This window comes from Seriola lalandi, unplaced genomic scaffold (genome assembly GCF_002814215.2).
Source record: "Seriola lalandi dorsalis isolate HSWRI2012SDOR001 ecotype SW California unplaced genomic scaffold, Sedor1 jcf7180002054223, whole genome shotgun sequence".
In the NCBI taxonomy this organism is placed as follows: domain Eukaryota; kingdom Metazoa; phylum Chordata; class Actinopteri; order Carangiformes; family Carangidae; genus Seriola; species Seriola lalandi.
This window is the reverse complement of record NW_019524776.1, coordinates 252,040-263,497: the sequence shown is the minus strand read 5'-3', so window position 1 is coordinate 263,497 and position 11,458 is coordinate 252,040. Positions and strand designations below refer to the sequence as shown.

At 38.9% G+C, this 11,458-nt stretch overlaps 1 protein-coding gene across 5 annotated transcripts in view; it reads left to right on the top strand.

Annotated features, from left to right (window-relative positions):
- Positions 1-8,660: 8,660 nt before the first annotated feature.
- Positions 8,661-11,458, top strand: part of per2 (period circadian clock 2) — a 30,725-nt gene continuing 27,927 nt past the window's right edge. For all 5 annotated transcript variants that reach the window (XM_087173443.1, XM_023404129.2, XM_023404132.2 and 2 more), the window contains exon 1: positions 8,661-8,845. The gene's annotated coding sequence lies outside the window, so the exon portion shown is untranslated. The remainder of the gene's footprint in view (positions 8,846-11,458) is intronic.

Genomic DNA, 11,458 nt, shown 5'->3' with positions numbered 1-11,458 from the left:
AGCTTCACCATTGTATTGTTCATGTTTATAGAAAAATAAATCAAATTAATTGTTCTATTACCTCTGTATTTCTTTACTTCAATTTTATTTATAATTGAGCAGAGAAAGCCCTGTGGCTTGTAAGTAACTCTTCATCAGTTCGTGTATTTTACAAAGCAATCTTTGAATCCATCTACCCATTTTCATCTATTTAGACCACGTCTGAGGCATACCTGAAACGTGCCTGTTGAACACCTGCAGAGGGCAATATAGGACCATGGCTGTAGTGAGTGTTGGTGTATGAAGTCTGCTGTTACTAGACTGTTGGTATTGTGATAGTGGTAATGTCAGTAAATATGAATCTGAACTTTTGACACATGTAGGCTAATGCGATGTCACAGGTGCTTGTGTTGTAAATTACACAAAATGATTTAAAACAATCTTTTCTCTATCTAAATACATGTATGTACAAATGTGAGGCTGCTTCCTGTTACCTCCCCAAAGGAGCAGAAGTTATGTGATAATTTATAACCAGAATATCTGCATTTCAGTGGCTATAGGAATAAAATCTGGTCTGCACATCACATTGGTACTTATGAAAAGAAACCTGCAGGCATATTTAAGCTCATATTTCATACACAAAACCTGGTACTCACACACAGGAACTTTGTGGTTGGCAATGGCCGGACTATACCTATTGATCTGTGGCATATGTCACGTTTGGTTAGAGAAAATTCCATGAGTTTCTACAGAGGACACCCACCTACACATCACTGACGAATTGCATGTGGGAGGGAGTGTGTTCACAGATGGAGGCAGATTGGGCTCAGAGTACTATTAAAGGATACTATATTGACAGATACTGAGGAAACACAGGCTTCCAAGATATAATGGACTAAATATTCTCTTTCTCTACACATTTAAAATATAAACTTTTATTTGGATATCACAAAGATCAATAGTGCACCTGTAGATATACCCACATTTTCAGAGCAGTTTTTGGTGTGAGATTCAGTGTTATCTTTCTCTTCTGCCTAAGCCAACAAGTGGAAAGATGGAAGGACTGAATCACTTCTGACTGGTGGTTGGTGGGGAGAGGGAGATTTGCTGATGCAGGAAAGGTGTAATCAGGTGTGAATATTGAAAATACTCAATTCCTCTCCTAGACTTGGGTTTAATGAAAGAGGCATCAGTGTGACGTCATCAGTGCATCAGTTCCCCCTTAGAAAAATCTGGCAGTGATTTTGTATAAAATCAATTGGACAAAAAATTGAATATAAATAGTTAGTTTTGATCCAAACAGACTCTTAGTTATCAATGTTTAGATACCGGAAATGGAAAAAGACTTTTTATACCTGAGCAAATCTGAGGTAGTTGAGTAAGAAGTATTTTAGTGGACTAAGTGATCGAAAGCATTTCATTTTGATAAGAATTTACCTTACCCACTTCATTTGAAAATGCATTGAAATAGCACACGTCTTATCATCATCCCCATCATCAGTAACACAGTTCGAGGTGTGACGTGCTTGCAGCCTGCTGACTCATTTCTTAAGTTTCGGTCTACCACATTTAGAGTGGGATTTTCACAGATTCTTGACGTGCAGATAATTCTGATCTGCACAGTATCATCAAAAATCCACTGATCAATGGCAGGAATTGAGCCATAAAAGGACTATGGACATTCTGTCGTCGGAGGTCATACAGGAAATGTAATTTTTTGGGAGATGATCAGAATGCCAAATTGAGATGAGTGGAATTCCTATGAAACTAATGTGACAAAAGTATCACAAAAAAAAAAAACTCAGCATCAGTGAACGTTGAAGATCAAACGGTTTAGTTCCTTGTAACATCACTTTGTGACTCTTTACTGCTTTCTTTTTTCTGTGGCAGATGACATTAATTTATCCACAGAATTTCTCTACTTAACTATTCAAACTAATAACCATTAGATTTTTCTAAATTCACTCTTGAATTATACATATAAACCTTTATTTAATCATGTAAGTGCCATTGAAATTGAGATCTCTTCTTTCTTTTTTTTTAATACCCTGGCTGATGCAGTTTCTCATTGGCAGTCGTTTGGTGACGGTGGGCAACAGCTAGAATGTAGAAGAGACGCCATCTGTGGCATACGTCACATTTGTGGCAGAATGTTTTCATATAGGAGTACTGACACCCGCCTACACGTCACTGACAAACTGTTTGTGGGAAGAAGCGTGTTCACAGACAGAAGCAGCCCAGGCTCCAAATTCTATAAAGGGATACCACGTTCACAGTCATGCATGTAACCCAGACACATGCTAAAATACAATGGACTGAATACAACATACAGCAGTCCTACACACTTCCTACACAAAGAAAAATTTTCTTATTCTCACAAAAAACATTAGCCCATATTTACTCTACAGCCCTGGGTGTCATTTTTGTGCTTGATCCCTCCAGCCCACAGGATGAAGTGACTGCATCACTTCCGACTGATTGGCTGTGGGATGGAGAGTTGCGGATGTATGAAAAGCATAAAGAACTGTCAATAACAAGTAGCATCGGTCTGGGGGCCTTTATTAGGCAATGTTGAATAGTACAAACAGTATTGACAGTTATTTTTTGTTGAATGGGGGACACATTAGTGCCCACTTGACAGAGAATGGGCAGTACTACAAGTGTTTCATCTTCAGTAAAATGCTCAACATTTTCAATCAAAGGCAGCAGGTAGCTTTGGTGGACTATATGAAATATATGAAATGTCAATATAAAATATGGTGAATTGTTTTTTTATAGTTTTTGTTCCAGGAGTATGAGGCGGAGAAATATTTTTATAATCCTTTTTGGTTTTCAGGCCAACTCTACATTTAAAGGACAGGTGTGTAAGATTTGGGGGGTGTAATGGCAGAAATGGAATATAATATTCATAATAATGTTTTCATTAGTGTATAATCACCTGAAACTAATAAGGGAACTCACAATCTGCAACCTCACTGCTAGATGCCACTACATCTTACACACTGGTACTTTATCATACAGCATCTACTTGAGAAAAATGTGAGAATAATCAATGTTTTTACGTGCCACTGAAGCATCACAAGTCTTTTTTGAAGACCATCAGATAAAAACTGCTGATTTACTTGTACAATGACTTTCAAAATTACAGAAACGCTGACAATCAAGACAGTAGGTATGAGAGAAAGAATGCTAATGGTCTGTGGTTGTTCCTATTAAAAAAGTACCAAGTAACTTCTCTACCAGTATGGTGGCCCATCACAAGAAAGTGGATGCTAATGGAGACAATTTTTAGTGTGTGAATGAAACATAGTCAAAGCTGCTGGGATCCTGATATCTTTTGAAATTTTCTGTTCTAAAATCTGTTTTTTGAAATCTGCTGCCATTGCTTTGAAATAGTCAGTTTGCTCATCTCCCTGTTGATTTAATTTGTTGAGCTATTCACATTCCAAAGTTTTCTGTTATGCTTTTACAGCCAGAAGTGATGTACTGAAAGAATGTTATATGGAACACAATTAAGGATGGAAAGCTAATCGAGAGGTTCTAGTTGATGTCCTTCAGGCACTTTAATAATGATCATAGTTCTTTTTACAGTATTGTTGGGGTGTGTTAGGGGAGAAACATTGTTTGGTGTGTCATACAGTCAAGTGCCATTATGGTATTTTTCTGAACAGCAGCATGTGACTCAAACTCAAAGTTGCTCAGTTGAGAAAAATTCTCATCATCTTTGCCCTCTGCCATCGATCTTGTACTTTGGAAATTCAAAAATGTTTTTGAAAATCTGTAACATTACTCTAAATTTCTTGGCAAGCGGCAGTACTGTAATTAAAGCAATTAGGCAGGCAAGGAAGCCACATAATCTTGAACTGTATTTAATTAGATTATCTAGGTTTGAGTGCCTCCATGACGCTCCAATCTTGATTAATGTTTGTGTTTTCGTCATTGCTGTCCTCATGTGTCTGATGGTATCAACAATGAAACAGTGAAGTCAAGAAGCATGAGTTCATGTTTCTAATTCCTAAAAATCCTTAATTAGCGATTTTTTTACTTGCGATCACTCAAACTCTGAAAAGATACAGTACATCTACTGTTTCTGATAAACTGTCAGCTACATGTACATTTTTCCTCAAGTATGAGAACCACTGAAATTTAAAATAATGGAGAGAAAGCTGGCAGCAGTCCATCCCATAGTGCTGCTAATATCTCTAGCCAGAAGTGAAACTATCCCACATCATCTCCCTCTTGTCTCTGGCTCTGTACCATTGACGTAGTTTAAACTGCTGTTACTGTGGAAATAGCACCACTTGATGTAAGAGTGGGAGGAAGACTGCAGACTGTTTTATCCTGTGGGACTGTACACTTCTTTCTCCTACTACATGCTCAATCTCTATAAATTATTTGTTGACCAATGATAACACTGATTATACCACTAACCCTATAATTTAAGTCAGTTATTTCAGAATCTCAGAGTCCAACATATAATTTGTATTGCCGTGAATTGGGATGTCGGGCCAGGCTTTGCTAGTAGTACAGGAAATGAAATGACTATACAGAAGTCATGTTATGCACAGTATCTTATTGTTAACTTCAGTCTGACAGTGTGTCAAACGGTGCATTTACTAAAAAGGAGTTCTTTTCATACATCAGTAGGTGTATTATTTCTGTTTCTATAAGCTTTAATGACATAAAATGTGGAAATACTGAATTATTTGAAGCAACAGCAATACTATAATTATTTCATACATATGACATGATTTTTACTTCAATTTTGCATCATTTTGTGATTTTGTTATGAGTGTGACCGAATAAAACTTAAAAGCAGGCTAAACCTCAGATAGGACCATTTCCTCACATATCTGCAAGTCACTGGATCTCCACTGGGGGGATGAACACCATTCTTCCAAAGGATATTCTGTCATTTGGTGTTTTGATGATAGTGGTGGAGAGCGCTGTCTCCCATAGCTGTTCAGTTAGGTATAGATCTCACTGTGAAGGCCATAGCATATGATTCACATAATTTTCATATTCATCAAACCATTCAGCAACTCCTCGTGCCCTATGGACCTGTTAATTGTTATCCTGGAAGAGATCACGCTCATCAGGATGGAAATATTTCATCATAGGATAAAAGTGATTATTCAGGACAACTTATTGATTTGCAGTGCACCTTCCCTCTGAGGGGGGACAAATGGACCCAAACCATGCCAGCAAAATGCCCCCCACAACATAACAGAGCCCCTCATTGTACAGGTCAAGCATTCAGGCCTATACCATTCTCTTGGTGTACACCACACATGCACTCGCCCACTTTTGGAGAATATGGTGAAGGATTATTCCTTTGACCATATCACTTTTTTCACATCTCTATAGACCAGTGCCTATAGTTTTTGCACCACTTAACTCTCAAATGTGCATCCCTCTTTGTAATGAAGGGTTTATGCACTGCAACTCTACTATAATATCCCCGTCTATGTAACTGTCGACGGAATAAAAAATCAGAATCAGTTGGGCCTGCTTAGCATTTTTATATATGCCACAGAGCATGGTTGGATGTTAATTGATCAGTTGTACCATACAGTGCACCTGTGTGGAAGCATCTACCTTTGTTATGTTTCTCCACTCATTTATTCAGGCTTTTCCTTTGATTTGTCATATATATATTTATTCATCCCACATGAATGTGTGAGTGGAAGAGGATGTGGCATGGGAGTCTAAACATATGTGCATCATAATTGTTTTTGGGGCTACACATGCTTGGCATGTTCATCTGCTTTCTCACCTTTTACTTTTGCATTGGCTCAGCCTGACGTAAGGCACAAGGCAATCAGCACCAGTCAAAACCAGCTAGTTCTTTCTGCCATCTGGTGCTGTGTTCCTTATGTGGCAACTTGTTTTTCTGTGCAAGTATAGATCACACCACAGACCCAATTCCATCTGTGGTCCCAGACGCTGAATTAGATGATGAAGGAATCAAGACGACAACCATTTTGAATGATTTATTTTTTTGTGAATTCTGTTATGTTTTAGCTGAAAAGAATCATACTATATCAATACTAAAATGTGAAAGAGTATAAGCTCTGCAGTTTATTATTTTATACAGTATGTCCCTTAATTTGGATTTATGAGCACCCAACAAATCAAGTTTTGTACATTTTTTCAGCCCTTCACAACTTTCTCCATGGCTTTTTTCCAATTATAACAGCATGGAGAATCTTCACATTTTCAGATGAATGCAAATGAAAACAAGAGTTTGCATCATATGAAAAATTCGTAGGGAATGTCATAGCACCTCTTGAAATGTGTAAACGGAGGTCATAGTGTGAGATATATCTTAATTTGTTGTCAGTGTGTCAGCATGGAAAGAAGTATGGCTGGATAAAGACAAGATACACTTTTAGTTTTGGGTCATGCTTTATACCTCCTAGTTTTGTATGTGTGAAATACCTTGTGACACTGAAAAGTGCTATACAAACAATTATTGTTATGGATTTGGTCTCCTGGATTTGAATACAGCCATTTGAATTCTGTATCTCTGTCATTTCCTCCAGGTGTTGTGTTTCCTCACTCACTGTCCAGAAATGCAGGTTAATTGGAGACTCCAAATTGCCTATAGGTGTGTGGTAATGTGGTTGTTTGTCTACATGTGTTAGTGCTATGATAGACTAGTGACCTGTCCAGGTCGTCCATTGTGAGCTGCTGTGAATCAACCAGATTGGATTTTGAAAAATCATCAAGTATAGGAAGAAAAATATCTGCTGATTTAATTTTAATGCCTTGAATTTTATGAAAGCACTGTAAAATTTGCAGTAAAAGCAGATTGCCAAAATAAGGGCACACAGCATAGTATTGTTATGAAGATCGCCACATGAGGTATAAATCTTGCTATTTTTGGACGAAGGAGTAAAAATTTAGACTGATATCACTGGCCAAATAAATTTGACCAATGTTTCTTCCACATTCTGAGAGTTATTCATTGTTTGCATGGGAATACAGCCAAAGTGAATAAAGCATACAGTCTCCTCTAATCAGGGCTCTCTGTATCAACCATGGCACTATTTGCTGAAGTGCATTCCATTGCAGGTATCCACCTATAAATATAGAGAAAACAAGGAGCTTCCAGTAGGTCAGCAAGTGTCATGAAAAAAAAAATCTGGGAAGCCACTAAATGAAATTTTTACTGGCTTAAATTGAATGAACACATGAACACACAGGCACTTATTAGCACTGACAACAACAAATAGGTTTGGTGTAGTATCCACTATACTGCAACTTATTTCAATCTTGGCACTATTTCTATGGCAGCATTTAATACATTATTTCAAATAGGACAAAAAGAAATGTCACAATACACATATAAACACAACCACACATTATGATAAACAGGGGGATGCCAAGCTCATAAATTCTATTACATATTATTAGACTATGTAGTTGGAGTCATGAGAGTTGGCATCAGTCACTAAAGGCAAGTCAGTAAATTCACCGCTGACTTGCTGATTTGATCATCAGCTGACATGGGTCCAAACCCAGCCACTAGGGGGACAACTCAACTCCATAGAGTCCTCTGAAGAACAGAATTCAAAACCATCCCTGACATTCAGTTTTGATAGTAAAATTATTGTAATTGGACAGGTGAACATTTTATATATGTATGTACATATTAAATGCTAATATGCAAGACATGCTGTTTAAATTATAGTGTAATATATATATATATATATATATATATATATACACACACACACACACTTTATTTCCCATAGGCCTTTCAACTTAAACAGAATTTTAATAAACTTAAAACAGACATCAATTTTTCTTCCAAATAAACTGCCTAACCTTAACTCTTATCCCCAGCCAGTTCATGCCTAACCCTAATCTTAACCAGGCCCTCAGAAATTATATTTTGCTTCATTGGGACAGGGCTTTGAATTTGCACGTTCTCCTCGTGCCGTGGGTTTCATCCGGGTGCTCCGGCTTCCTCCCACAAACAGTCCAAGGACATGGAGGGTAGGTAGGCCTGCGACTCTAAATAGGTGTTTATCTTCTCTATTCCTCAGACGGAGCACAACTCTGCAACATGACATCATGCTTGGGGGGGAAATCAAGTAGTAAAAAGTGTTTTTTTGCAATGCAATTGCAAAAATATCACTGAGATAATGTTGCAACATTGCACTGATTTTTATGTAAGGATGACTATAAATTAAATTACAGTCATGATCAAAGTCTCCTTGTGTTATATCATATTTTTTAGGAGAGTCCAGGAACTTTTACTCTTACGTGAATTATTGCGCACCAAACACTTTACCCACATTGGCCACACACTCACTTGTATAACCGTTTAGATAACACTCGGCCGTGCTGAGCCGCTGAGAGCCAACCATCGGCACGGCTTCATTCACCAACAGTTGCGTCGTAGTGATTTGCTCTCGCTTCTCTCACGCTGGCGGAAGCCGTGGGTTTCCACGTGAAAGCGGTGACACACTTATGTAAAACGATTGACAGCACTGGAGACCAGTCGCAGCGCGGAGCGGCAGTTACCGTCACCGCCCCAGTGGAGGCGGTGAGTGTCGATTGGTTCAGAGCACTATGAGGCAGAGACGGGCAGTTCTCTCGACCAATGGGCGCAGAGCTAGGGGAGGAGCTCAGGGAGAGCTCGAAATGAGGTCACTGCCTTCGTCGGAGATCCAGGGCAGAGTACCGGTGAGTGTGGGAACCCGAACAGAGGAAAGCAGTCTGTTAGACCAGCATAGGACCGGCGGTACCTTTAGTCTTTAGGTTCTTTAGTCGGCATTCAACCACAAAATACCTCCAAAGCACGGCTTTATTACACGGAGACATCGGGATCAGTAGAGGATCTACCTTTTGTGAGGTTGGTGGAGTTTTACTTGTATGCGCGAGCTCTACCGTGTAATATCGGTTATGTTGTTGTTTCATGTTGTTGTATGTTTTAAAAGGGGTAAAATGAAGCTAATACCAACGTTAATCAGCTTTGCTCTGAATATGCAAAATGCGGTATGCTCGTGAAGCGTGAAAGTTGCATAACTGTGTCAGTGTGAGGGTCAATCTCGGTCAGTAGACTACAGCAGGCTACCAGCCCTGCCCACATGACAGTGGGGACGCGGGTCTATCCGTGAGGGATTAACCTCTATGAACTGTAGACTGAAACGCCGTAGGTGATCTGCGGTCCAAGAAACTTAGATTTATATAAGAACAGTAAATGCCTTATGCAGTAAAACTGATATTATATCACGATGCTGCAGAGTTGTTAGAGGTGATAGAGCTGACTGTGGTCATGACGCTGATGTCAGAGTCACATAATGGTGCATTGTAGACGTGCTTTCTGGTGTCACTGTCGCATCAAAACTCCAGCATAACGCCTTATGTAAAGAGTCAGCAGCAGCACATGGCAAGAGTTCACATGCTGCACCGATCAGAGAATTTGCGAGATGTGAGCTAAGGTTTCCCCCGAAGAGACTGTCATCATGCTCTGATGATTGAGTCAGGCGGTTTGCGTATAGTTGTCTCATGAAGAAAAAAATCCTTACATAAAGGATACATGAGCTCTTTGAAGCATTCATTCATTTCAATGGACTTTGACAATGATGGTTAAACTGTGTATGGCTGAAGTGAATAGTAAATAAGTGTGTCCTTTTCCTATTAAGCTGAAGTTACAACCTCAAGGGGAAATTTGCCAGATAATTAACTGCAGACAAAGTAACGGGTTATGTTCTTCATGGTCTTCGAAAAAAAATATCGTATCTACAAAAAACTGCCTGTTTTTAGCCTGACGACACAAAGCATTGTATACTTCATGTAGAGGTCTAAAAGCTTAGATCATTTTCTCAACCTGTGTAGCCAGTTCATTATGTGAAAGCATCCATAATGCCTGAAAACGGGATATACAAAGTTTTTCCCTGACAATGACAGTGTCGAGCATTGCTGGGGTTTAAACTAAAAAAATCATTTACATAATTAAGATACTGTTAGCTGGTCAGTGTCTGGATGCTTTAATCCTCTTAAGGGAGTACTTTTACTTCTTATACCTGTTTATGTTTTACATTGAATACTTGTTTGTTTTTACTTAAAGTAAAAGTTTAAATGAAGAACTTTGACTATGCAGTGTATCATTGGGCATAAATGTAGGTAAATGGTCTAACTTTTTGGCTATGTATGAATGGAGCTATTGCCAATCTGAATAGAAAGAGTGAACAGATGAATTAGAAGTTATGGCATAATTGTGCAAGGTTACTGACCAGGTAAGCCAAGTCAAAGAAGAAATAATCCAAATATCAGGTATTGGTGATGCAAATTGCTAAAATGTTTAGAAGTGTTTAAAAGTGATTCTCTGTGTGAAAGACCATTAGGTAGTCCAGCACAATGCAGTCTATCAGTGGCAAGTTTGATTTGGTGAGCGTCCGCTTTCCCCTTGTGACTTGAAAGGGAGGAGAAAAGATGACTGACGCATGCAAGGGTGGCAAAGGAAAAGTCCTGATCCTGCTGTTGAAGTCAGTGGATGGTCTGGCATCTTGCCAGGTACAAATGTCCACGCCTACAATTGCAGCACAAGAGGAGGTGCCTGCAAATTACTTTTTCGCTACTTATTGTCAGGCAAACTTTATTCAAAGAATGAATGGGTGTTCTCAAAGCAGGTCTGGTTATGGGACAGTTTCTACAAAACAAAAAATTTAACTGTGGTATTTCCAATGGCAGAGGTGCCAGAACATCTGTGCAGCAGTTTGTGTGGAATATGTCTTTTCTTGTCAGTCTGTAGCTTTACATGGATTTCTGTAACTGAACTTGTGGTCCAGGAATTTAGGAGAAAGATGGCAAACTCAGTCATCACTCTGTAATGGGACAGTTCCTTCTCAATCTGAACATGAAGGCATTTGTCCTTTTATAAGCACTAGGAAAATGGATAAAGCCGTTGGTGGTCTGAAAGGTGCAGTACAATATGCATCTGATCCCTTATGGGTATTTAAGGTGTCATTGAGGATAGATGTAGGTCAATAAAGGAGGAAACAAGTCAAAGAGCAAACTCAGTCATGTCTTCACATGAAAGTACTCGCAGCACTTGTTGCCACAATATTAACAACAAGGTCTGCGTACAGACAAGACTGCAAATTACTTTGAGAAATCACATTAAAATAGGAAAGATAATAAGTGTGGAGCAATAGACCCATAAAACACCAGATTACACAATGATGTAAATACACACACTTAAAAAAATCCTTTCAGGGACTTGGTATCAGTAGTGGTCTAGTGACCAGGTGGTCCTGAAGACACCTACTGTAGCAGGAACTACCACAGATGTGGTTTTGAGTAATTTCACAGGTGTTTATATGTCTGTGGACAGATTTTGTCTCAGCGATAGTATCACAACTGTGCAAGACACAGCCACAAAACCTAAAGGTGTGTAGTTGAAATCAAAATAAAGATCAATTTCAAAGATGGGATGGGTGTGGTCCAACCACAACCCCCCCCC